Source organism: Rhinolophus hipposideros, assembly GCF_964194185.1.
Source record: "Rhinolophus hipposideros genome assembly, chromosome: 4".
Lineage (NCBI taxonomy): Eukaryota > Metazoa > Chordata > Mammalia > Chiroptera > Rhinolophidae > Rhinolophus > Rhinolophus hipposideros.
Genome location: NC_138050.1, coordinates 21,678,725 through 21,706,249, shown reverse-complemented (window position 1 = coordinate 21,706,249; position 27,525 = coordinate 21,678,725). Strand labels below are relative to the sequence as shown.

The following is a 27,525-nucleotide window of genomic DNA, read 5'->3' as shown; positions in this document are numbered from 1 at the left end:
ATAAAACATCCTTCAGCTAAGGGTTTAGGCAGTGTTCTCCATATTCAGCCTCACATCCCAGAGAAGTATAAGCAGCCTCTGTAAACCACAGACTAGAGGCCAGTATTAGTCAGAAGAGCTTATCTTTGGCTCCCTTTCTTTCAGCCAGGAACAGTTGAAATTGCCAATGAATCACAAAAGGAAAATCACTCCTTGGTGTTTTCCCATATCCAGGCGATGTTCTAGTTTTTCTTTTTTGCATTTTTCTATCTGCAACACTTCATTAGATAACTTTATCTAATGCAATAACATTTATTTAAACAGAAATGTGGAAAACAAAACCATAGTCTTTCACCAATTGTCTCTGAAGTTATAAAAGAATCTCTTCTGTTTTACCATCTATAAGTTAATATTTATGTAGAGCATATGTAAATGTTATGCCTACATTTATGTGTTATCTGTTATACTTTGAAGATGAAGCTCCTGAGGAGATATCCTAGATTTAATGACCCATTGAATATGAGCCAATGAACCCAATTGAGGTGAGAGGCAGCAGATGTTGAAGGTTAATGCCAACTTTTGTGTGATAACCAAGTAAAATCAATTAATCATCCATATATATTCTCTTCTTTAATAGCTGTAAATTTGATACTTAATTTGATTTTCACTGTTCATTGTAGACAGCCGTATTAAACGCCTGACAAGGCCTGGGGAAGGAGAGCAGAGAAAAGAGCAGAATGCCTCCTCTTGAATATGAAAGCACTTCCCGTTTTGTCCCTCACTTGTCTCCAGCCAAGACTTGCGTGAATAGAAAGCAGTGGAAACACGGTGGTTCTCTGATGGACCATGGTATCCATTTTAACGAGTATGCCATGATGTGGGTCCTACCTGCAAAATATGATAAAGTGAAATCACCAATGGATCTTGCAAGAAAAGCAGAAAATCAACAAAGCACAATCAACTAGAAGCTCTTTTATTCCCTAAGTAGTGTTCAATTTATTCTACATTTTGAATTTTCTCTTGCTATGACTTCCCACCTACATCCCTCAAAGAGGTATTGTAAGGATTAAAATAATGTCTTAAAGTGGTTTGAAACACGATGAAATGTTTGTTCTTTGACATTGGTACAACCTCGTGGGTAGGCTTTTGTTACGATATGAATTACTTTAACTTAGGTAAATACCTGATTTCTAAATCACTGATATTTGTTCAAAATCCTAATATGGCTCCTTCCTGCTTGAGTATTATGCACATTAGTTGCTAAAGTCCAATGAATTCTTTGTGAATTCAGAAATAATGTGTATAACATGCACTGAATGTCATAGCAAGAATTTAGGAAAAGTCTCAAATCTCAGGGATTTTTACTACATGCCCTACAGCTGAATTTTAAAAGAAAAACATGGAAATGACTTGAGAATTCTGAACCTTTGACTCACCCTTTTATGTGGTCTGATATACCAAAACTTTGATGTAAAGGATTTTAAAATGCTCTTATAGGGGGTGGCCGGTTAGCTCTGTTGGTTAGAGCGCGGTGCTAATAACACGAAAGTTGCTGGTTCGATCCGCATGGGCCACTGTGAGCTGTGCCCTCCTTAAAAAAAAAAAGTTCTTATTCTTGATAATCTCAGCAGGCAATTAAAAAGCGGTTAAAAATAAAGTTAGGTGACTCATTTTGGGAGTTTAGCTGATGATGGTACTGGCAGCTTCAACTTAACAGATAATGTTATAGAAAGCAGCACAACTTTAACAATAGAGCAAATTTCTCTAAAATAATTGCAAAAGAGAATCGATAGAATGTATTCTTTGGTGTTCTGGGGTTCTTCTTTTGGGTGAAATTCTTAAAAACTAAACCCACTTAGACACCCCAACATGTTTTATAAGCGTTAGATGTTGCCTCTAAGAAACATAAAACTAGAGACAAGTGACTTTTTCATGAACAGAAAAACAAAAAGTCCTATAAAATTAACTCTCTTATAAAAAAGAAAAAAACATACAGAACAATAGTAACAATAGTATTCTACTTAAAGGGAGTTGGAATATAATGACTTCAAAGTCCCAGATCTTTTTTTCTAGGTTTGATTATTTTATGAGTATTTAAATACTTAGGAAGGAGGCAACAGCTTAATTTTAATGTTCACTGTTAAAATTAAAAAGGATTCATGTCTGTTCATGTAGATAAATTATTCCTAACCAGAAATACCACCTGTATTATCAGATTCTACAGTTATTTCTAGATTAGTTATTCTTGGCAATTGTACTATAAAACCACGTGTCAGTTTGTGTGTGTGTGTACATACACATGCGCACACGCCCTCATGTTCCTATTTATATACACTAGGATTCTGTTAAAAGATCATAAATTCACTTATTTTCACAGTCCATTTAAAATGTACAACAAATTTAGTCACTAATAAATAAAAATTGATGAGACCATGAAATCCTCTTAAATTAGAAATCAGGAGGACAGGAAATTTTAAAAAAACAAAACAAAAACAAAAACAAAAGAAGTTGCTAAAGTTACACAGTCAAAGTAAGAATTTGTAATGTAAATGTTAGCAAGAAACATTTGAAAGTGTGAACATTTTTTATTCACAAGGACCTTCTTAGCTGCCTTTTCTGATAAATTCTTGAACTGGTCATAATGGAAAAATTATTTTTAAATGGATCATGATGGAGACATTTTTTTAAAACTTTTATTTATTTTAAGTGTGTTTTTCCAAGACCCATCAGGTCCAAGTCCAAGTAGTTGTTTCAATCTAGCGGAGGGCGCATCTCACAGTGGCCCAGGCGGGGATCCAACCAGCAACTCTGGTGTTATGAGCATCGTGCTCTAACCAACTGAGCTAACCAGCCGCCCCATGGAGAAATTTTTAAAGTGATCATAATGGATAAAGTATTATACTTTCTCTTATTTTCCAGAGGATTCACAGGTCTTTCTAGAGTTGGTCAGAGGGGTACCACATCAGGGTTCCTGAAATAGCTCTCAGCCCTCACTCACTTCCCTCCACTGCCTCTTTACCACTTTCCCTCTTCTCTTAGCCATCTGAAAACAACAGCGGGAGAGAGAAACTAGGGGGAAATGTTAAATCATAATATCTTACTCAATTTAAAATCCTGAGTGTGCTTTGGTGCCTGTACATACTCATGGTTGGGTGATGGCACTGCCACTACCACTACCCACCAGTGATAAGACTGCATCCAAGCTCTCAGCTTCGCCCTTTAAATGGCACCTGCTGTGTGCTTTCCCTGATGTTAGTGCATCTAGAGTTTGTTTTTTTTGTTTGATGGACCTGACTTTATGGACTGAATTGTGTTCTCCCCAACCCCCACCAAATTTATGTATTGAAGCCCCCAGAACCTCAGAATGTGAGTGTATTTAGAAATAGGGTCTTTAAAGGTGCAATTAAGTTAAAATGGGGCTGTTAGGGTGGGCCCTGATCCAATCTGACTGGCGTCCTTATAAGAAATTTATACACAGAGATAACAGGGGTGAGAGCAAGCGCCCGGAAGAAGGATGGTGTGAGGACACAGCGAGAAGGTGGCCATCTGAAGAGAGGCCTCAGAAAAAAAACAATCCTGTCGACACCTTGATCTTGGACTTCTAGCCTCCACGACTATGAGACAATCAGTTTCTGTTGTTTAAGCCATCTCGTCTGTGGTATTTTGTTAGGGCAGCCCTGGCAAACTAATCCACTGACTAAATGATCGGTTATGTTTTTTCAAAGGTTAGGTTAGATATTTAACATTCCATTGAGGAACTAAATGGCCCTAACCCAGAAAGGCAGTTAAGCAAATAAAGCACTAATTTGAGAGCCAAAGTATCAACCAAATCCATCTGCTCATGCATGGTTGATGAACTAGCAGCATGGTCATCATTAGAGGAAAACATGCATCCAGTACTTACTATGGGTTGACTATAGTTCTATGCACTGTTACTATACACACTCATTTCATCTTCACAAAACCCTGTGGAGGAGGGTTTTTTTTTTTTTTTACAACGGATTCTTTGTGAATTCAGAAAGGAAATGGGAGCACAGGTTGGTTGAGTCACTTAGCTAGCAAGTGTAGGAGCTGGGATGCCAACACAGGCAGTCTGGTCCAGAATCTGTGCTCTTAACCTGTAGTATGTGGCTTCTTTAGTTAGTAGATCTCACACTTACTACCCCTCCTTCACCAACCCAACACACAGCAGTGCAAAGTGGTGAGAAGAGCACGTTATTGCTCCAGGCAGTTTCCTTATCTGAATAATAGGAATGATAATGCCTATCTGTTGGGTGTGGGTCAACTGGGATAATTATATAATGGAGCTTGCAGGTGGCATTAGCCCCAGGCGTTGCAGGCATATTTACAGGACCTGGGATTCCTTTTTAAGATAGTCAGAGGGGCGCTCTGCTGACTGGGAATCCACCATCCACTGTGGCCTTAGTTCCATGGAGGCCTTAATCTCCCCTTCCAGTTGGGCTTATATCTGTAGTGCCTGAGGGCTCAACCAGGCCCATTCACAAGGTCCATCACCCCTTGCCCTCAGTAAACCATCCTGTGGACAAGTAAGAATGGGAGGGAAAAAGAGACCCCACTCGCCTTCCCTCGCCCCTTGAGTTCTCTCCCACCTTCCATAGGCTTCTGGAGAGCCCTTAGAAACATCACATTTAGGAAAAGCAGAATCTTTGGACAAAAAAGATTTGTGAAGGGGGCTCATTGAAAGAAGGCAAGCAAGCACAGACCAGCCCCTAAGGCGCTCCCCTGTGGGAGCCAGCAGAACCCATGTGGAGCCCTCCCCACACCCAGCAACCCAAAGTGCATTCGCACTCCCCACCTGTCGTGCTCCACATGGCTATGAAGGACCCAAACGCCAGACCAGCCTTCCCTGGAGCTGGCCTCAGCTGTTCCCGTGTTGGATCCAGTCCACCCAGACTGTACACACCGGTCTTCCCCATAACCCCTGCGGCTTCCTCCCAGGCCTCCTACAGCTTGGGCCTTTTGGAATCACAATTGATAATGTGAGTTGTCATTCAGTCACCCCTATCTCTGAGACTTGGTCTCAGCAGCATTGTCCATGCCTTTTGCCACACACCTGTTTGAGGTGATGACAGTATTTAATGAATCCCCTTCCTAGTCTTTTCCACCCATGGTTTTATTGAAAAATAACTGACATGCATGATTATAGAAGTTTAAGGCATACAGTATGATGGTTTGATTTACCTATATTATGAAATGATTACCACAATAGGTTCAGCTAAAATCTATCTTCTCAAATAGATACAATAAAAAGAAAAGCAGGAAGAAAAGAACCCTTTCCTCCTCTTGATATTAATACAGGCCTCTGAATGGGGAGAGAAACACTCTTTTGAGAACCTGCTTTTGAAATCGGCACTCCCCACATACACTCGCATTCCTTTCAGCTCACATTACTGCAGCTGCTCCCATGTCTGGACCTAAACCTGTCTCATCTCATGTCCGGTGCAGCTGAATTACCTTGCAGAGAGAGCTTTCAGCATCTTGGCAGGGGCAGAGCACCAAGCCACTAGAGACCAGCCGTGCTGGGCTCTGTACTTGATATAAATCGTAACATATTCAGAGCCATAGGAACTTTTTTCCGTGCTGAGTTTCTTTCCATACTACGAAAATTTGCAAAACAAATGGCAAAAAATGCCACAGGCCAGGCTAAATTCAGTGCATGTTCTCTAGGTATGCGCCATCACCAAACGGAAATGCATGGGTTTGCCTCCCCCCCGCCCTCCCTCTCATGGAAATAAACAATCAAAGAAACAGGGCACTCACTTTTTTAGGACCAGCTGTTCATTTGCCTCACGGTGTTGGTTGTCTCTGCCAGTAGAGAGCAGGGCCGCTGAGAAGTCCAGTCTTTCCAGGTATATGTGGCACAAACAGCCGAAAACGTCATATGCTCCAGCCACACCTCAAGTGGACGGCTCAATGGTCCATGCCTGAACTATCATCATTCTGAAAGCTATTACAACCTAGGATTTTAAAATGATATATTCTAGACCATCAGAGTGTATAGCAGACCACGTGCAATTGAGTTTTGCCAATGGGATCCCCATTCATAATTATCCACCGTGCTTATGAGGTGTCAGAGAGCTAACATGAAGTTTTATGTCTATGAAACGTTCACTAATACTAAACATCTTAAAACATAGTTGTCACGCGGGTTTTTATACAGAAAATGTTTCTCTCTCTGCAAACTTAGTCATGGTAATTTGTTAGCTTTGATCTTCTAATTGAACTGTGTTTCTTCCCCTTGCCAGGGTCCTTCATCGTTTTCTGATTAATGTTAAGGGGCAAGAAAAACGTTTCACCAAAAATTCCTTTTTCACTGCTAAGTACTTTTAATAACATTTAAAAGCAATGTTTTAGTGCCCCCTACTGGTATGCGACATTAATAGTCCATTTGTAAAAGAGGTTCACTTTTTAGAGAATAAACTCATAGAAAAGTAAAAAAAAAAAAAAAGCCTTTCATGAACCTTTTAAAATTTGTTTAATTTTTATAATATCTTAAAAGTAATGAATACTCCACCATTTTCATTATTGTTCATTATATATGCATATTTTACCATTAAACATCTTGACTTCTTGACATCTTTTATTCCATTATTTAGTTTTGGTGGAAGAAAAACTTTGTCTGTTACATTTTGGGAAACTGGATCATTTTTACTTAATAAGTAAATATACTTATAAACACAGACTTTTCTTTAGATCTTTATATCGTCTCCGAAGTGTCTTTTTTATTAGTCTAAAAATAGAATCTTTGTTTCACTTGAGAAAAGGGGAGGAAGTAGGCTTTGGGAATAGATGGATCTTTAAAGGAATTTCATGAACAGTGACAATGATTACAGAAGTGGATGATGAATAGCTGTTATGATAAAACCCAGAATCTCTCTAATAATAGACAAATACTCCATGCAATGTGAGAGACTAGTGGATGAAAGGACCACTAACATGGGCAGGAACAGAAGCAAAGAATTGAGGTGGGGGTCAGAGGTGGAACTAGAATGATTAAATGTAGAAAAAGATTTTGTTCCTGATGAAGCAAGTGCTGCTTTAGACAGTAAAATAATTTTGCAACATTGATTTGCACATGGACACCATTTTTCCCCATTGTATTTGGGTAGACATAGTATTTGGGGTAAAAAGGACCCCATGTGGCCTAGAACTTCCCTTAGCCAGAACTAAGGGAAGAAAGTGTAAGCAAGTGTCCAAGCACCCTCCACAGCCAGCTGGAGTCTGATCTACAATGACAGTTCCCAGGGACCATTGCGGAAGACACACTGAGCTCACCGATTGAGGGGTTTCTGCTTCAGTCAGCGAGGGGTGAGCCTGTTTTTGCACAGCCAAAGGGACACTAGAGATAGATTCATGCCAAAAATAGGCCAAGTGAAATCATTTCACTTAGAATTTTGGGCCAGATTTGAAAGATTAACCCTGACTATGAAAAATACTCTCACAGTATTATATCCTCATGAGGAACAAAGCTTCCCAGGAAACTTAACTTGCCTAAAATACTCTTCTATTCCTTCCTCAAGGATCTTCTAAGCTGTTTTCAATCTTTTTCTTTGACTCGTGCTTCCCCCCCCCTTATCTTAATTATAATTTTAAGATCTATTGGAAGAGAAGCATTGAAGTTACATTTGTCATATAATTTTTATTTGTCACTTATTTCTACATCTTGCTTTTAAAATCTAAGTGAGAATTGAACATTTCATCAAGGCATATACTTAACATGTTCAAAACTTGGGAATGTCAGTGTGTTCTGCCAAAATCTTAATTCTAGGTATTTTAGCTTCAATTTTAATAACTGCCATTATTAGTCATAGTGTAGGGGGAAAAGCTGCCTTAACTGACAGTTCTTCTCAAACCAAACGTACCCATTATAATTTTGCAGGACCTAGACAACTTGAAAATCTGTGCCCCCGGGTTTATTTCTCAGAAGGTCAAAAGCACATGATAAATTTGACTCAACTTTACGTCTTAGCTCATGCTCTAGGAGGAGAGAAGGGACGGGACTTTTTTTTTTTTTTAATAAGCAAGCTTTTCTTTTTTTAAAGGAGAGCGCCACTCACAGTAGCCCATGCGGGGATCAAACCAGCAACCTTGGTGTTATTAGCACCAGGCTCTAACCAACTGAGGTAACTGGCTACCCCCTAAGCAAGCTTATTAAAATGTGAATCATTCTTACGAAGGAGCTCATATCCATCTGCATGCCATAGTTTGACGAAAATACCTAACTTCAAGAAAGAATAACAATAGATGATCACCTATAAACACATTATGGCTTATGCAGTCATGAATGGGGATGGAAGAACTCCTTGTTTTAAAGCACAACCTCTACAAGGTAGAAAAAGTTAGAAACCCAGATGTAAGAAGCAGTTGCCCTGATTCTCTTTATGCTGAGTTCCACCACTGACTTAGAGAAAACCCAGGATCTTGTAGCTGTTCAACGAGAAACTCATTGAACCCTGCTTATACAATGTTGACGGCTACAGTAGAGATGTATGAATAAGAGCTAATGTTTAGTCCATGCCTATTATGTGCCAGGCACTGTTCTAAGAACTCGATTCGTATTACACAACACATCAGAACAAGCGTACAGGGTAGCGACAAATTTTACAAATGAGGGAACTACGGTAGAGAGGCAGTAAATAATTTACGCACAGTGACACAGCTTGTCTTGGAGCCAAGCTTCCTGGGTTGGTGACCTAAGTGTAGTGTGCTGACTGACGCTGTGCCACACTGCCCTGTGGGAGCAAGGGGGAGGCCAAGGCCAGCTCTGCAGGGAGCAGCCAACTGCTTAGTGGTGTCTTTGGGGGATGGCAGGGGAGTTTCCCAATGAGGGAAGCCGGTGGTGCTCCAAACAGGAGGTACGACACATGGAAAGGTACAAAGGTATAACATTTGACATATAACCAATGCAGGGCTATGGAAGGCTTTTGGGGTGAGGGTGGGGGGTGAAAGAGAAGATTATTCATACTTTTAAAAAACGATCACTGGAGAAACTGTGTGATCCATTTTGGGCTCTTTTAGTTGTGCATATAGTATCAGCAGATTTATCCTCATTGTTCTTGGGGAAGACAGGGAAGTGCTGCTTCAGGAGGAGACGCAAAGTCTCCTGCTAGTCTCTTCTGGTAGGGCTATGCTCCAGTAAGTTATGTTTCCATTAGGGGCGTCCTTCCTCCCCAAATCTGGATTTAGCCTGCTCTGTGCTTATAGCCTGTAGGATGATCTTACAGACTTGAGTTTGCTGAGCAGGTGTTTGCAAGGATGGTGGGGACTGAGAGAGAAATCTGGGGGTTTGATTCTTTCTCCACCTGGGCTGGATGCAAGACTGGGAAAGGGTGCTGGGCAGCTGAGTGTATGCGGGGCTGAGCTTCAGTGTCCTCCAAGTGGGGGGACTCAAGAAAACGGAACTGTTTACACAAGGTGATACATTGGTGATGTGTTACAGAATTGTACACTTGAAATCTATGTAACTTTATTAACCATTGTCACCCCAATAAACATTAAAAAAAAAAAAAAAGAATTCAAGAAAACTGACCTGAAATGAGGGAGATCTTTCAGGACAAGAAAGTAGGTGGAGATTTTCATGTATTGTGATAGCTTAAGAAAATCTTATCATTCTGTTATATTTTCAAGCATTTATTGAATTTTAACTTCACTACCATGTTTCCCCAAAAATAAGACCGGGTTTTATACCATACTTCCCTGAAAATAAGACCTGGTCTTATATTGATTTTTGCTCCAAAAGATGCATTAGGGCGTATTTTCAGGGGTTGTCTTTTTTTTTCATGTACAACAATCTACCTTTATTCAAATACAGTCATGTCATCTTCTGGAACATCGTCATAACGTACTAAATGCGTCGGTCTGGCTGACGATCTTAACTGGGGCTTATTTTGGGGGTACGTCTTATTTTCAAGGAAACACGGTAGCCAACATACTAGATATTGAAAATGAACAAGACACATTTTAGGAACTTTGCAGAAAAAAAAAAAAAGGCAAGTTCTTAGCTCTACTCTTCATGCCGCTGATTTGGTAGTTATGGGTGGAGCCAAGAAGCATCTAAGTATTGCTTATTGGAAACTCTGCCATAGGTGATGGGTGGAAACACCAAAGAATTTAAGAAGAAAAAATAAAGGATGATGAGAAAAGGGTACCACGACTCAATTTCCCTTAAAAATGTGTATGCTCAGTGTGTCTTTCAGGTAGCCATAGCATTTTCCACCGCACTTCTAGATGACCCCGACCTGCCCACAGTCCCTGCCCAGGGAAGCTGCCCTGCGCTGGTTGAGGCAGGGTTGATCACAAATGGACAAGAAGGATCAGAGAATCTGATCCGAAGGCAGCTCATCCACACAGGACTCTGAAGTGGCCTCAAAGGATGGCTCTGGCCAAGAGGTACTATGATCATCACTGAGACAGCCAGACTGGCTCCTTCCGAGGTTAAGTATACCAGCTCGAGACCAAGATGGTTCGTTGGTAGGGAGAGGAGCCAGGGCAGCTGAACTAGAGCAGGCAGGCCATGATAACCGGAGAGGTGCTGGCTCCTCGCAGGGTCTCTGATCCAGGTCAAGTCCATGTGGACTTACCACAAACCCTCTTTCTCTTAAGGGGCTTTGAGTAAGTGAGTCTTTGCTTCTGAAGTAACTAGCACCTAGAAACCATTTCAGGAATAGTGTGGAAGGTGGATTGGCAGAAAGGCAGATTTTTGGCAATTCTGCATCTGATTAAATATTTTTTGAGCTCTTTTCAAATTCTAATTGATTCACATTAGATACTGTCACTTCTCATTTAGGCTCTCATCTTCTCCAGGCACTTTCTCTTCACTTTGCACTTCAGAGTGGCTCACCGATTCCCTAAGTTTTACGTCTAATGGGTCCTCTATAAATGTTAAATTTAGAAAGCACAGTATGCTTACAGACAAAACTCTACTCCTCAAAAGCTTTTTGGCCAACAGGAAATTCAGATTTAACAAACAGTAGAATTCTTGTTTGAAGAGTTAAGATGATTAACTACTGTATCACTTAGCATTATGTTTAAATGTTAATTGTAGTTCTTTATCTATCAACTGCCTGCCATGTAACATGCTCAATGCTCTGCTCACTCCTTTTATCTCATTTACTCCTCACAGCAAACTAGTGTTACAAGAATGATCATAATTATTTTACAGATGAGGGAAGTGAAACTCAACAATAATGAATGATTTGCTTGAAGTCTCTCAGATAGGATGTGGGGAAGTTAAGGCTGTGAAATAAATATATCCGGTCATTTTTCTGTCAAATCTGACTTCAGTTTAAATTGTTCTATCCACAGCTTTCAAAAAGTCAGCCTAGTATGCTAATTAATGTTCACTCCACCCATCTTCCACAATAGCTAATTAGACCAGGAGAGGGTACTTCACCCAAAGGGACCAATTCATAGTGTGACCAGGGGCTTATGATGAGGATTAATATAAAGACTCTGCCCAAACTGAGACAAGATGGGTCAATTAGATTTTATCTTTCTCAATAATGTAAACTAAGAGACAAAGATATTAATGTAAGCTAATGATGGATCTTTGAGCTAAGAGGTTGTAATGTAGGATTGAGAAGCCACAGTAAATGCAACATGAGCAAAGAGAGAAGCAGCAATGAAAGCAATTAGACTTTCTGCTCTGGTCCCTTTGGGCCAAGGTGCATTTAATTTCCTGGCTCTGAAGTCCAAGAGAAGAATGTTTGTTGTATCCTTAAACTCTCTCTCTCTCTCTCTCTCTCTCTCTCTCTCTCTCTCTCTCTCTCTCTCTCTTTCTCTCTCTCTCTCTCTCATATTACTCTCACTTTATACATTGAGTAGATACAGATATTGATATCTATTGCTCTATATGTAGTGGATGTGATTAGATGATGATAGATAGATAGATAGACTAAGGAAAGAAGATAGTAGAACAGACTAGAAATAACTCCAAACATCCTCGGAGTAGGGCAGTAACATTCCATAATGAGTTTAAATAAAATTTTAAGTAAATGTCCTGAGATTTCCAAATATCACCAGCAGTAAAATGGAGAGAGAGGAAGAGAGAGACAGAGATAGAAAGAGATGGATGATAGATGGTTAAGTAATTTTCTAAAAGCACAGAACACAATATCAGAACCAGATGTCATGATTCAAATTGCTTTACAAGTAAACCACTGAAAAATCAACCCATGTCCTCAAAATTCATATATGAATTTGGAGAAGTGTCAAGTGTTTAATCTACACAGCACCAAACACAAAACAGTCACTCAATAAGTATATGTGGGACAATTGGAAGGCTACTGTTGAAGATCATCAAGAAGATGTGACCGCTGGTTGACCTGCAGGCTGAACCCAGGCTACTGGAGGCTCCTGCCTGCCCCCGCACACCGTCCTTGGAATATACTTTCTGCCCACTGTTCCCACACTAGGAACTACTTCAAGGACACAACCTAGAGGGAGTTATTTGTTATTTAGACCGTCTATACTCTATATGTGAGTGAACGCCATGAAGACCTCTGTATAAATTCCTAAGATTCTGGCAGGCAGGTACAGAGATTTGTTCATTAGTAGCCGCCCAAGACAAATCTCATAAGTTTCTTTGCTTAGTAAACCTGCCACTTACCAATCTGCAGTGACCTGCCTCTTTCTTTGGTTTCACCTTGCCTTTCATGTATGGGAGCCAGTTTCAGATTTCACCAGGGGAACTCCCTAGGTTTCAAACCAACAGACACCCTAATCAGGTTGGGTTCAAACTGACTTGTCTTTGGTATACTTGTCTTTCACTCCAGACTAAAGCTGTTACAAATAGGAATTATAACTTACCCACCTTTCTCTCCCACAGTGGATTTGTAAATAGCAGGGAGTATCCTGAACATAGTAAAGATGAAAATCAGTGGAAAGTGATGACAGACATAAGTAGCTGAATTAACTGGTATCCCTGTCTGCTAACGCACTGGTCCCCTGGCTCCTGGCTATATTTCTGAATCACCTTGGGGAGGCAGGATTGTTAGAACCTCCATCACTGGAATCAGCAGCATTTGTAGTTCTATCAAACTCCGTAAGTGGCTCCAATATGCCTACCTGGGGCAGATTTTGAAGACCTGGGTTTACCGAACCAACCCCTATAGCAGTGTTTCTCGTACTTGCCAGGTATGAGAATCACCGGAGTAGATTTGTTAAATATCCAGGTCCCTGCCTTGGAGACTCTAATCGGAAAGTCTGGAGAGGGTCCCAGGAATGTGTTGTTAACAGGCAACCCAGATGATTCTTATAACCAGTCAGGGTTACTAAAGGAAGGCCAATTGAATCCAGTCCCCATGCTGAAGGCTAGATGCCCACTTAAGGTTTGAGGTTGGTTGTTATGCCGCGTATTATAGCAAGAGCTAACCAATACTCCCTTTCTCAAAAAGCTGTTGGAGGATGTGCTTCACCAAAAGATGAAGTAAACTAAGAAAAAGGAAGACGTGGGCTACAAGAAAAAACGTACCTAATATCTCCTTCCCAAAGAGACAGTTCTCCTTAGGAAGATGAAAAGAGAGATCCCAGGTGGGTAGCTCCTCGCCCTATGCAGAGGGCCACCCGTCCAGAGCAGGTGAAAAGCTCCCAGGTGAGCTTTCGGCAGGAAGGTGGAGGTGACAGCACCGGATACATCTCAATACTTTGAAAGGAGAGATTTAGACATTCACTCAGAAAGTTTTAATTTAATCCCTCTGTTGGCAGTACAGTGTCTCTCCATTTCCTGGGACCTTCAAGTCCAAATCTGTTTTACCTTTTCTGGAACAAATCCCTTTTCAATCAATCTATTTTACCTACCCTCGTCTTCCCTCACTTCCAGATAAATCTGGTGTAGTCAATTACAGGTGATGGTGGGGTGGGGATGCTGTGTATTATGACACAGGTTTGTCCCATTTTTTTGGTCTGTTCACTCCTTATCACTCACCCATTGCCTATACAGCCTCCAAAAGTTTCATCTTTTCTCAAATTCTCTCCAACTTTATGTTCTTATGCCTTTTAAAAAAATACCTTTCCTATCATTTTAGTGAGGTTTCGGAAGTAAGGTAGGTGACACATATTCAATATTCAATCTGTTATATAGACAGAAACTCTGGTGTAGATTACAATTAGGACAATTGACATGACAATGGACAATTATGGCAATTATAAAAAATATGAATTCTACTTCAAAATTTTTTATTATGGAAAGTTTCAAATATATAGAAAATACAGAGAATGTTAATTACCCCCCCCATATTACACATCACTGTTTCAACAATTCCCACCTCAATGTCAAGCTTGTTTCATCCATATCCCTACCTATTTGCCCCTTCTCCTGGATTATTTTGAAGCAAATCCCAGACATCATATCATTTCTTTGTAAATCAATAATGAATTTGAAATGCTTCTGTAACTACCACTAGAGAGGACTTCAAATGCTAACTAATCCCCCTCTAGGGTGTGGGTGCCTAATTAGGGTATGCAACTGGAACAGCCTGTAGGCTGTAGATCAAAGTTAATTTATACACACATACATCACACTGTTAATACTAAAGTATTTTAAAGTAAATCATCATACAAACCAACACTCCAGTTGGTTCAAAGATCTAGGAGAGCTAACAGGTTTTGTCATCTCACTAACAGAAGCTAAGAGACAGAGTACTCAAAGTTGATGGTTGCATGTTGCTCTTGGGAAAATAGAAGAGAGATACTGAGAAAAGGAGGTAATTTCTGGAGAAAGATGGAAAACTCAAGATAATGTTGGACACACAAGAAGAAACATAGATGATTTTCTTAATACATGATTAGGGCTCAGAGAGAAGTCAGCCTGGGTGTTCATATTTAATAGTAGTTCTTATGGAAATAAGAATTGAAACCATGAGCACAAGTGGTTTGTCCAAGTGAGAGACTGGAAAGAGATCAAAATGGCCTGAATTGGGGGACAGGGAGAGGAAAAAGTGACACTTGTTTGACAGAAAGGGAGTTGGGTTGTGGCGCTTGCAACTACATTACAATCCTTCATCATAGAGTGTGTGGTATAAATATTTGTACGTGCCATGCTCCAGGGGCAGGGTTCTTAACCACCGTGCCAGGGGCGCCTTTGGCAGTCCAGAGAAACCTGTGGACTCCCTCTCAGAATAATGTCTTTAAATACATACAGTAAAATGTATAGGATTATAAAAGAAGCCAAGTATGTTCAAATGCAGTTATCAAAATATTTTAACATAATATAACAACATTTACTCTTTTATTGACACAATGAATAACAGGATCTAGTAGCAGCTCTAGTAATTACTGTAATTTTGAAGTAGTGATGAGCGTAAATTATATTTTGAGATATTTGTAAGAGTTCTAATATGATATGAAAATAGCTGTGACTTCTATGGGTGACAGAGTCATAGTACTGCTAATACTACTTTTTACTGTGTATTTTCATAATTGAAGGAAATGTTAATTTTCAGTTAGAGGAAAGTGGAAATAAGGAATTAATTTTTTTCCTATCTATATTCACAGAAACTACCCCACCCCCAACTCTATTCACAGACACATCTCCTCCTGAATGAGGCCCTGACCCCCAGGTTAAGACCCTGTTCCAGAGGTAATCAGTGGAATTATTTCATTTATTCAGCAGCTATTGATTGAATGTCTGTCTGTGCTAGAGATGGAGATAAAAGAGAAATAAGCTGCAAGGACTTCATCGTGAAGATGAGGAAACTGACACACAACTAGATGATCACACTTCAATATGATGGGTGAAATGATAGAGGAAAGCCCAGTGTTTAAGGAGGGGCAGAGGAGATGTCTGGAAGAAGTTGTGCCTGAAATAAGTGAATGACTTGAGGTCAAACTGAACTTGGATCCTAGTCTGTGGTCCACATCGGAGGAACGGAGGGCTGAACTGTGGAGAACCTCATGATAGGCAGTGTCCTCTGCACAAAGCCCAACATGCCTGTCAAGGCTCTGCATGATCCATCCCCACCTCCTGCTCGGGTTCCTTCTTGAGCTACTCTCCCTATCACTCTCTCTTAATCTTTAACTGAAGATCTTCTTTCCTGCCTCAAAGTAGAGCGATAGCTTCTTCTTAGATGTCCTCTCCTCACTCCCAGCATGCACACACATACCATGTGTATACAAACACACCTCACATGCATTATTCCTGCGCATCCTTTAGTTCACAACTTAAACATCACTTCTTCTAGGAAGACTTCCAGGACTCCCCCCAGACTGCATGATAAATTCAAAGTACCTAACTAGCCCTCTCTTGATGGACTTCTAAGTTGTCTCCAGTTTTTCATTATTACCAGAAATGCAGTCTCTCTCTCTCTTTCTCTCTCTCTGTCACACACACACACAGCTTTTTATACTTATACTAACATCTCTGATAGATCCATTTCTAGAAGTAAAATTGCTCAGACAAATGTAAATTTAACATTTCAGTAGATACTAGCAATTGCTCTCAAAAAGGTGCTGTAGACGACCTGCTTTCTCACACTCTTAGCAATCTTGGATATTACCAATCTTCTCAATATTTGTTAATATTCTCATAAGATGGCAGCAATCTCATTTCTAACTTTGCATATTTTTGATTATCAATGAGATTGAACATTTTATCATTCTATTATTTAAAATACAACATATAATTAGTCTGACATTATAGATAGAAGGATATTAGACTGAAAAGAGAACACTAATATTCCTGATTGCCATGGGGATATGAAAGATAGTTTGGGGAATATAATTAATAATGTTGCAAAGATTTTGTAGGGTATCCGATGGACACTTGTCTCATTAGGGCAACCACTTCATGGATGCTGTAGATGCCTGACCACTGCAGTATACACCTGAAACTCAAGCTGAATAATAATGAATGTCAACTGTAATTTTATCTATATCTATATCTAATCACAAGAAGTGGAGTAGAGCATTAGGAATAGAGACAGTAGAAATGTAACGGCTGTATGCGATGTCAGAGGGGTAGTAGATTGGGGGAGGGAGGTTATCACTTTGTGAGGGATATAAATGATAAATGTCTAACTATTACATTGTTTTGTATACCTGAAACTAAAAAAAAACCAATAAATTTAAAAAAAGACACACAGCAAAAAAATGTTAATTCCTTTAAATAAAGTTTCATGCAAAGCAAAAAAAAAAAAAAACAATTTAGGAAGGAAAAGCACTTTTCCAACTTTGATGTAATTTGGCATTCATGCCTAAAGCACATCTTGGAGCAAATCGCACATTTTAAACTATGTAAAGCTAACCCATATATATCTTGTTGCTTTGATTCAGAATTATTACTGAAAATACTGCATGATCCTATGTTGGTAATTTTTCTGACACATAAGCTTTACAACCCTCAAAGAATTATCTTTCACTTAGTGTGCACATCTTGGTTTCCATGGGTTATTCTCCAAGAAGAGAACCCGGGCTCCTTAGAGAAGTGATTGGTTACAGGACTGGAACAGGGACAAAATGAGCCTAGAACATCTTGCATTACAGGATAACAAGGAAGTCCTCTAAAAAGACCAGGGCGTGTCAAAAGGACACAAGAGCCAATCTGAGGAAGCCCCCAAAGGCTAACACAGGAACAACTTGAACAACAAAATAAATGATAGTATCAGATTATAACCCATAGAACAAAATTAATATCCATAGTCCATACTGATATAAATGAGTAATTGAATAAATAAATGTAGGGGAGAATGAGGTAACTCTTCCTTATAGAAGAATTCTAATTAATAAGTGTAGAGGAATACGGAAAATACAAAATCCCCATTAGAACATTACAGTAATAATTGTTGTCTGCAAGCCCACCGATGGATGCTACAATCGGTGGGCAAAATTTGAGGAGAAAAATGATGTCAGCACAGTCTCCAATTACTTCTTCAAGTTATTTATCATTACAAAGGGAAAACCAATAATTTACCCCGATGTGAAATAATGAGAAGGGCACTTCCTCTCTGTGGTATTCTTCCCCAAACCTGTAACCTCAGCCAAAGAATGAGAAAAACATTGGACAAACCCAAACGGAGGGACATTGTACAAAGTAGCTTACCTGTACCCCTCAAAAGAGTCCATGAAAGATGAGGAAACACTGAGGAACTGGCACCGATTGGAGGAGACTAAGGAGACAGAAACTAAATGCAGTGTGGGATCTTGGGTCATAGCCTGGAACACAGAAAGGACATTCGGGAGGGAAATGGTGAAACGCGAATAAGGTCTCTAGTTTAACTGATAGTATTGTATCAATGTCAATTTTCTGATTTTGATCATTGAACTACAGTTATGTAAGTTGTTAACATTAGCGGAAGCTGGGTGAAGGGTATACGTAAACTTCCACTATTTTTGCAACTTTCTGTAAATGTAAAATTATTTCAAAAGTAAGATAAAAAACATTAATTAAAAATAAGAATAAGCTTCATCTGAAGTACAATTTTCATAGTATGTGTTAAAACCCACATCCTCCTCATCAAAGCTTTGCCGAGGACTTGACTTTTATTCAGAATTTCCCCCAATACTGGACTGCTTTTCATCTAAACCGTGAGCTTTTACAAAATGCTGAAATGTTTTAAAAACAATTTCTCTTCTTTCATCTTGTGAGTTTATGGAATTCATTGTTGTTCATTCAGAAAATAATTCTTACCTGCTTAAGCTACTGATGGATGTAAAAGAGAAATGCAATATAGTGGGAAGGGTCCCTGGCATGAGGTCTGAGGTTCTCGTCTCTGCTCTGCCGTTAATGAGCTGTAAAACCACAGGCAACATACTTGGGCTTCAATTTTCCACACTTATAAAATGAGAGAGTTAAAAAAGATGTTTGTCTTTCTCAGTTTGGGAATTCTATGCGTCATACTTCCTACTTCCTGCCTCCGATTAGCTTGGCCTTCACCTCCAAGTTAGGCTAACAGCTGTGGTATAGAAGTGACCAAAGACTGTACATGCCAGTTTATAGCTGAATATGTCAATGCCCTGGTTAACCACATGTTTAATATCTCAGAAAGTTTAATAAATATCTTAATCTCATTTAACTTTCTTGATTTTACACAGCAATGGATAGCAGTGAGCTATTTCACAAGGTGAAATTTAATCCATCTACATCAGATACTTCATTTGAGGATAGCATTTCAAACTCCCTTCCCATGTAAGCATTTTTCAGCAGCCAGAAGTACCTGTGTTTCCCTGAAAATAAGATTGGGTCTTATATTAAGTTTTGCTCCAAAAGATGCATTAAGGCTTATGTTCAGGGGATGTCATCCTGAAAAATCATGCTAGTGCTTATTTTCTGGTTAGGTCTTATTTTCAGGGAAACATGATACGGCACACCCAACACCTTTTCTTCCCTTTTTCCCCTGGTCCCTCTTGGTGACAGTGCAGAGAATGGAGATACACTCAAAGTCAGATAACAGCGGCCTACCTAAATCACCAACCTCTGGATTATTACCAGCTGATCTAGAGTCTAGAGGAACAATTTTCCTTATGCCCATAATGACACTGGAAAAATGACTTCTCAGTTGCTGTTTCTCACTTGCCATCCCATTTGAAAAATTCTTTTTTTGTTGTGACATTTGCTCCACTAAGCTTTCTGATTTTAATTTACCCTCCCCAATCAGTTCCAAATAGCCCTACTGAGCCCTCAGAAAGTCTTTGGTTGCATTGTTATTCCACTCTTTAAACTCTTTAATGATTTTTCATCTAAACATTAACTATCACTCCAAAGTTCCTATGTTTGTGGTCATCCCATGAGTACACCTCACTGAACCCAAATGAAGAAATTCCTATTCCCTTTACTCCAGGTTATCCATATAATTGTTCCTAAAATCTATTCCTGAGGGATACTGGAAATGTATTCAATTCATGTAAATGGGAAGAACACCTACCTTAAAGGATGTTCCAAAATTCAATGAGATAATATACATGAAGCACACAGCACCAGGCCAGCGCTGAGAAGGACCCTGTCAGTAGTGGCTTTGAGGACGTCAACCGTGTTGAAGATGAGGGTAATCACCTGTGGATTAGAATGAATGGAAAGATCCCCACGACTGACCTCATCCACTGAATATCTTTATTATACATGTGGTCTGGACTTTCTCCTACTAAAACAATACTGTTGTGGTAAGCTATATAGAACCTAAGATTTAACTATTTTAAGTGTCCAGTTCAGTGGCATTAAGTACATTGACATTGTCGTGCAACCATCACCACTATTCATCCCCAGAAGTTTTCATCTTCCCAAATAGAAACTGTGTACTATTAAATAATAACTCCCCCTTCCCTCCTCCCCTCCGCCCTGGCAGCCACCATCCTACTTTCCATCTCTATTAATTTCACTGTTCCAAGTACATCATGTAAGTGGAATCATACGATATGTGTCCTTTCGTGATTGGCTTACCTCACTTAAGCATAATATCCTCAGATGTCAGAACTTCCTTCTTCTTAAGGCTGAATAATATTACAATGACGTATATACCACATTTTGTTTCTGCTTTTATCCCCTGATAGACGTTTGGGTTGTTTCCACCTTTTGGCTGTTGTGACTTGATCATATGTTACATTCTGCAGCCATTTATACCTTTATTTTCAGACATACTAACTTTTATCATGCTAATATATTGAATTCCAGGAAGAGAATTAATAAAAGAATTTTTATTTTTGGCCATTTACTCATTTTCTGGCAGCCACAGACTGGGATTTCTAATTCTGTGCCATGATAAGTAAGCCATTTGCCTTTTTTTCTGTTTCCTTTTCCTAAAGAGAATAAAACAGTATTTTCCTAAATTATGATCATGTCAGTTTAATCTATTTTTATAAGTGATAAGGAGAGCAGACAAAAGTATAACATAAGAACTGGATATTTAGCTTAAAAAGTATGAGAAAGGGCAATAAATAGTGTGCCTCTTTATCTAATTTTTCATCTAAACATTAACTATCCCCAAGGTCTCAACCATTTAAAAGAATACGGCATATAGAGACCAGGATATCATTTTTATTATGAACAGAGCTGATTTTGGAGAATGCGGCTTATCTCTCTTTGTGAGTAGAGGACCCTCCTAATTCTGCACCCCAGAATTAGGCAGATTCACCCAACCCTTCCCAGACAGTGCCGGCTTGGGACAGCTCTCTTGCAGGAAGGTAACGACTCTAGCGGACATGTGCTGATTAAATGCTTCTCTTTCACACCCTCAACCCATTTCTCTCCTTTGGCCCTCATCACACTGGATAGCAATGAAATCTTTAACTTTCTCTTTCCCCTGAGCATTTGTCCAGTTTTCTACTCACCAGTTTTATTGAACACCTATTTGGGGCCTTGCAAGGTGCTAGGTCTTGAGCACGAGGCTTCACAGAAGTGACAGAAGTGGACATAACCCCTGTCCTTAAGGAAATCAGGATAGGGAAAAATTGTAGAGGAAAGAGAGGTGCTGTGTTAGGAGGAAGGGAGGAACTACTTAGTAAAATAAAGCAAGAAGAGGAGGCTTTCTGGGGTAGTGACATTTCAGGTGACACCCCAAGGCCAGGTGTACGTCACCTGTGCATTTACACTAAGGTGTCTCGTGAGGCCTCGCTCACGCAGAGCTCAGGACATGCTTGACAAATGTGTGAAGGAGTGTTTTTAGTGATCAGTGTGAAAACGCTTTACATGCTATAAAAGTAGTGCACAAGTGTCAGTCACTGTCATTTGTTTTTGCTGTGGGAAGATCTATTTTTACTCTGTTTCCTTAGGACACCCAAAGAGATATCAAGATGGACCACAGAGAAAAACATTCATTAAGGGCAAATGCTCATTTGGACAGAGCTGAGCTCCTTCTCCATAGGAGTGAGCGTAAGCTGTCAGGTATAGGATTGAGCCCAGAGCCATCAAAGGGAAAACCCTCCTACCCCAACCTCTGCCTTTCCCCATTTCCGCCTAAAAGCAAGTGTCTACTACATACTGATGAAATGACTGTCTATGGATATTGGAGGATGAGGAATATACATCATAAAATTAAATATCCCATTTCTCCAACCGGGAGGTAATGATAACTAGATCTGAAACTGTACAAGGAGCAAGCTGCCATTTCCAAGTAAAAGTTGAGTTATGAAAAAAAATGACTCATTCTGTGTCCTTTCTGACACTGGGGGCCTGGGGAGGAGAACAGAGAAAGAAACTTGATGTCATTTTCGAAGCACATAGTATGTGCCAGCCACTGTAGTATTCACCGCCTCTTTCAGTCCTAATGCCTACAAATCCAGTGAGATGGGAATTATAACCATCATTTACAAAGGAGGAAATAGGCTGAGAGGTTGTCATGTTCTCACAATCACAACTCATGGTAACAGAGGGATTTGAACCAAAGTTTCTGACTCCAAAGCAGAGAAGATAGGAGAGAAAAATACAGGAAGGGTGCTGTAGAATTGTCAGCAGTTCAGGAGCGGGCAAGTAAAAAAATAAAAATAAAAACGATCAGAGCATTTGGCTTCCTTGCCCTCTGAACTGTTCAATAAATAGTACAGCATGCAAAGCTAACGATTTATTTTAGACTGGCTGTTGTGTTCCATTTTAAAAGCAAGACAGGGACAATCTGTTGGCTCAGTTGATTAGGGCGTGGTGCTCATAACACCAAGGTCGCTGGTTCGATTCCCACACGGGCCAGTGAACTGCGCCGTCCACAACTAGACTGAAAACAACGATTTGATTTGGAGCTGATGGGTCCTGAAAAAACACACTGTTCCCCAATATTTCTCAATAAATTTTTTTTTTAAATTAAATTAAAAAAAGGCAAGACAGAAATGTTCCATTTGTCAAAATTAAAATCGGTAGAGGTAAATCACCATCAGATACACGAAATGCTCCCTCTTAGGGGACCTATGCCAGATACCATCTGTTTTCTAAATTCTGAATTACATTCAAGAGGAGCACCCATATTTCATTATTCATAAAGATGCTGCTGAGATCTTAGAAAACATTAGTCCTTCCTTTCTTTTACAGCTAACAAGATATTTTTAAAAGTGGCTCTAAGTCTCAAGCATATTCCAGCAGCAGTTTGCTTTTCGTAGTATAAACTACTTCCCTCCTCTGCCACCATCAGTAATATTTTAGTTCAAGGAGATACTAAAAGGCACAGTTAATTATGCTGTTTTCAGAAACTGCTTAGTGCTGGAATTAATATGTTTTATAAAACGGGTTTTCTTCAGCCCCTTAAGATTTGGTTACTTAGAATGAAATCTTCCTAATTTAACAGTCCATCTGCATACATGTATAAAAGCTTGGGTTTTAAAAGCAACCTTAAGATTAAGAGGGTTTCGTTGTCTTTATTTGCATAATTTAAAGCTGATTACTCAAGCAAGTTTTAGAGTAATTTTAAAAATAGTAACAAGGCAAGAATCTAAGGCCAATACATTCTTTACAATCAATGGCCAAATAAAGAATGTTTTTGACATGGTCTCAACTGTGGAGGTATCACCGTCTTTCAAAACTATGGCTAAACTCTGCAGATCTTCCAGTTATGTACCCATTTCTGTTCATTTTTAAAACTATTATGAAATGTTGTTATATACAAAGGAATATCTGTAATATAATTTTTTAAAGCATGATAACAAAATGGCCCCTGTGAACCTACCATGCAACTTGAGAAACAGAATGTTAGTAGGGTTGAAGCTCCCTGTTTCCCTCCTCAACCCCACGGCCTCTTTCCCCTGCCTCCCTGAAACACAGCATACCCATGCTTTTCTTTATAATCACATTTATTGCTCTATGCAAGATATTCAAAATTTGGTTTTTGAACGTTGTATATAAATGGTATAATATTGCATGCATTTTCTGCAACTTATTTTTCACTGAACATTGTTTCTGAAATTCATCTGTGTTGGTGTGTATAGTTCTATTTTAATCATTTTCACTTCTGTATAGTGTTCCAATGCATGAATAAACTACAATTTATTTATCAGCTCTCCAAGTGATGGGTACTTTCTCCCCTGATATTCACTACTTTGAACTGTTTTGTACATGCCTCCCAGCACCTATCTGCAAGGGTTTCTTTCGGTATATGCTCCAAGAACAGAACTGAATGTTCACAAGGTTATGTAAATACATATATATATGTATATATATATATATATATATATATACACATACATATATATGTGTGTGTGTGTGTATATACATATATGTATGTGTATATATATATATATATATATGTATATGTGGTGCCAAAAAATGTATACATATTTTAAGAAAGGAAAACTGTATTAAAATTGTAATACTCAATATATACCAATAACAAAAGATGAATACAAGTCACGTTTGACTTCTGCAATTACAAGAGGTGCTCAAAGTGGTTACCATCAGCGTCCAGACACTTCTGATTATGGCAAACTACTGCTTGAGCAACGTTGACCAAAGTGTCCACTTATATATATACATTTTTGGCACCCTTGGTATACTTACATAAATATGTTATATATACACAATCATATGTTTATATTATATAGTTATATATAAATATTAAAATATGCAATTGTTTCATGTATAATTACATATGTCATCTGTATATAATATATATTACAAATATGTAATTATGAAAGTGGTTGCCATTTTATACTCCCACCAACAACAGATAAGTGATATTGCCTAACTTTTAATTTTCTCCTATCATAAGAGTGTACAAATGTTATCTCAATATTTTCTTAATTTGCATTTCCCTCCCATTCTTTTATAAAGTCATTAGCCATTTATAATTTTCTTCTGTGGGATTCCTGTTTGTCATTTCTCCCATATTCTTTTTGTTTGCTTGTTTTATCCTACTTGATTTTTAGGAGTTCTTTATATATTCTATATACTAATAATTTAGCGATTATATGTGGACATTTACCTTTTCTGTGTGTATTTTCACTCTTGGTGCTGTCTTTTTTGATTAAAAGTTCTAAATTTTAACATAGTCAAACTTATTAATCTTTTCCTTAATGATTGTGTTTTTGATTTCTTAAATCCTTGTCTACATCAGAGCCATATTCTTATGTATTTTTGTTTTAAATGTTTTAAATTTTATCTTTCTCATTTAAGTTTTAAATCCAACTGAATTGGATATTTTATACAGTGTGTATTAGAAAACCTAGTTTTTTTCCTTCATAGAAATAACCAATTATGCTAACATTTATTGAATATCCAGTTTTTTCCCATTGAGCTGCTAAGCCAACTTTGTCTTGTATAAAGTTTCCACATACTAATGTGTTTATTTCTGTGTTCCCTATTCTGTTCCATCAATCTATTTAACTATTTCTATGTGCAATATCCTGCTGTCTACTTATTATAGCTTTAAAATAAATCTTGATAACTTGCAAGTTAAGGTAACTTCCTTACCTTATTTTTGCTTCTTTTTCTAGAGTATTTTAGCTCTTGTTGGGTTCTTTGCTTTCGTCTACGATTTTACCATAAATTTGTGAAGTTCCATGAAAAATCTGTTGGCACGTTGAATGAAACTGCATTAAACCTATAGATAAATTTTGGAAACAATTAGTATCTTTATTATATTGAGTCTTGTTATCCACGAACTTCTTATTCATTTATTTGAATATTTTGTATTACTTACTATGTTTCATTAAAGTTTTAATACGTTTTCTTCATTAAATTCTTACATATCTTTCATTAAGATTGTATTCTTTTATATTTTTGATGCCACTATAAATGTTATCTTTGAAATTGTATTTTATCGGTTTGTTGCTGGTATATAGAAATGCAACTGCAAACCTGCTAAATTTTCCTATAATTCTTGAAATTTATAATTTTTTTTGTTTTCTACATAGACTCTCAATAATGAGAGCTCTTTCTATCTGTATTAGTTATCTATTGGTGCCTAACAAACTACCTCAAACTTAGTGGCTTAAAACAACATAACACTTACCATCTCCCAGTTTCTATAGGTCACTTAGGTGGGTACCCTGCTTAGGGTCTCACAAGGCTGCAATCAAGGTGTCAGCTAGGCTGTAGTAATTTTTAGAGCTTATGGTCCTCTTCCAAGATCACATAGTCCTTGGTAGAAATCAGTTAATTGAAGCCATAGAACTGAGGTCCCCATTTTGTTGCTGGCCATCTGCTGGGGTTTGCCCTCAGTTCCTAGTAGCCCCACAGTTCCTTTCCACATGGCTCATTCACAAGACTTCTCACAACATGGCAGTTGAATACTCACCCCGTCGGCTACCAAGGAGGCTCACAGAGGGTAATGTAATCACAAGACTAAGTCCATCACTTTTGCCCAGAACATAACCCAACCAAGGGAGTGACTACAACCCACCTTTGCCATATTTTATTTGCTAGAAGCAAGTTTCAGGTTCTATCCACACTCAAAGAGAAGATGTGATTCATTGGAGATTACCTTAGTGTGAATTTTCAATCCCAACAGCTTTTGTAACTCTTTTTCTTGAAATATTGCACAGGCTAGGCTCCCAGTGTAATGCTGAAAATAAATTGTTTTATCATCTTAAAGGAAATGATTTAATGATTCACCATAAACGAACATGTTTGCTATAGGTTTTTGTCAATGTCATTAGGTTAAAGAAATTGTATTCGAAGTTTTCTAATATTGTATTATTTTTATTACTTTCAGGTGTATAAAACATAGTGATTAGACATTTATATATAATACTCACCAAGTGGTAACCCCAATAAGTCTATTACCTATCTCTGTACAGTTATTACAATATTATTAACTCTATTCCCTATGCAATAATATATATCCCATGACTTTTTTTTAATTGTAGTTGACATTCATTATTTTATATTAGTTTCAGGTATACAGTTTAGTGGTTAGACATTTATATTATTTATTAAGTGATCCCCCTGATAACTCTAGTACCCATCTGACACTATTTTTACAGTATTATTGACTACATACCTCATACTGTACTTCACATCCCCAACTCCTTTATAACTACCAATTTGTACTTCTTAATCCCCTTACCTTCCTGACCAGCCCCCCAACTCCTCTCCTATCTAGAAAACGAGTTTGTTCTCAGTATCGATGAGTCTGTTTGTTTTGTTCATTTTGTATTTTTTAAAATTATAAATGACTTGAATTTCATCAAACTTTTTTGTCTGTGTGCTTTGATTTTTCCCCCTCCATTGTTTAACCACTCTTGCATTCCTAAAATAAACTCAACTTGATTATATCTTTTCTTTCCTATTCATTGCTGAATTTATTTTACTATTTTGTTTTGGGTTTTTCAAATGTGTGTTCATGATTGAGATTTTGCTTTTGTTATTCTAGTCTCTTGAAATTGAGTTGGAGTTTGTTCCCTCTTTTTCTATACTTTGGAGTAATTTGTGTAAGATTAGATTTGCTTTCTGAACGTTTAGCACTCTCCTGAGAAACGGTCTGGGCTTGTTGCTTTCTTTCTGGGGAGATTTTAAAAATAGAAATCACTTTCTTTAACGATTATTATTGTTTTTCTTTTCTCCCTTTCACTGATTTTAAAAGCATAGTTTTTAGGAATTTGCTCATTTCGTAAGTTTTCAAATTTGTTGCCATGAAGTTGTTCATAATAACCTCTTTATAAAAAATCTTTAATCTTTCCAGC

General features: G+C 38.4%; 1 long non-coding RNA gene across 2 annotated transcripts; it reads right to left on the bottom strand.

The window, feature by feature from the left end:
- Window positions 1–237: 237 nt before the first annotated feature.
- On the bottom strand, window positions 238–27,525 carry LOC308496729. 2 transcript variants are annotated; one of them, XR_013993217.1, is made up of 6 exons: window positions 25,313–27,525; window positions 19,857–19,984; window positions 18,623–18,723; window positions 18,035–18,147; window positions 5,761–5,957; window positions 238–867 (listed from the first exon to the last, which is right to left on the bottom strand). It is a non-coding gene; the product is annotated as an uncharacterized lncRNA (long non-coding RNA). The 2 variants fall into 2 exon arrangements; XR_013993218.1 differs by lacking the exon at window positions 25,313–27,525 and having other exon boundaries at window positions 19,857–23,569.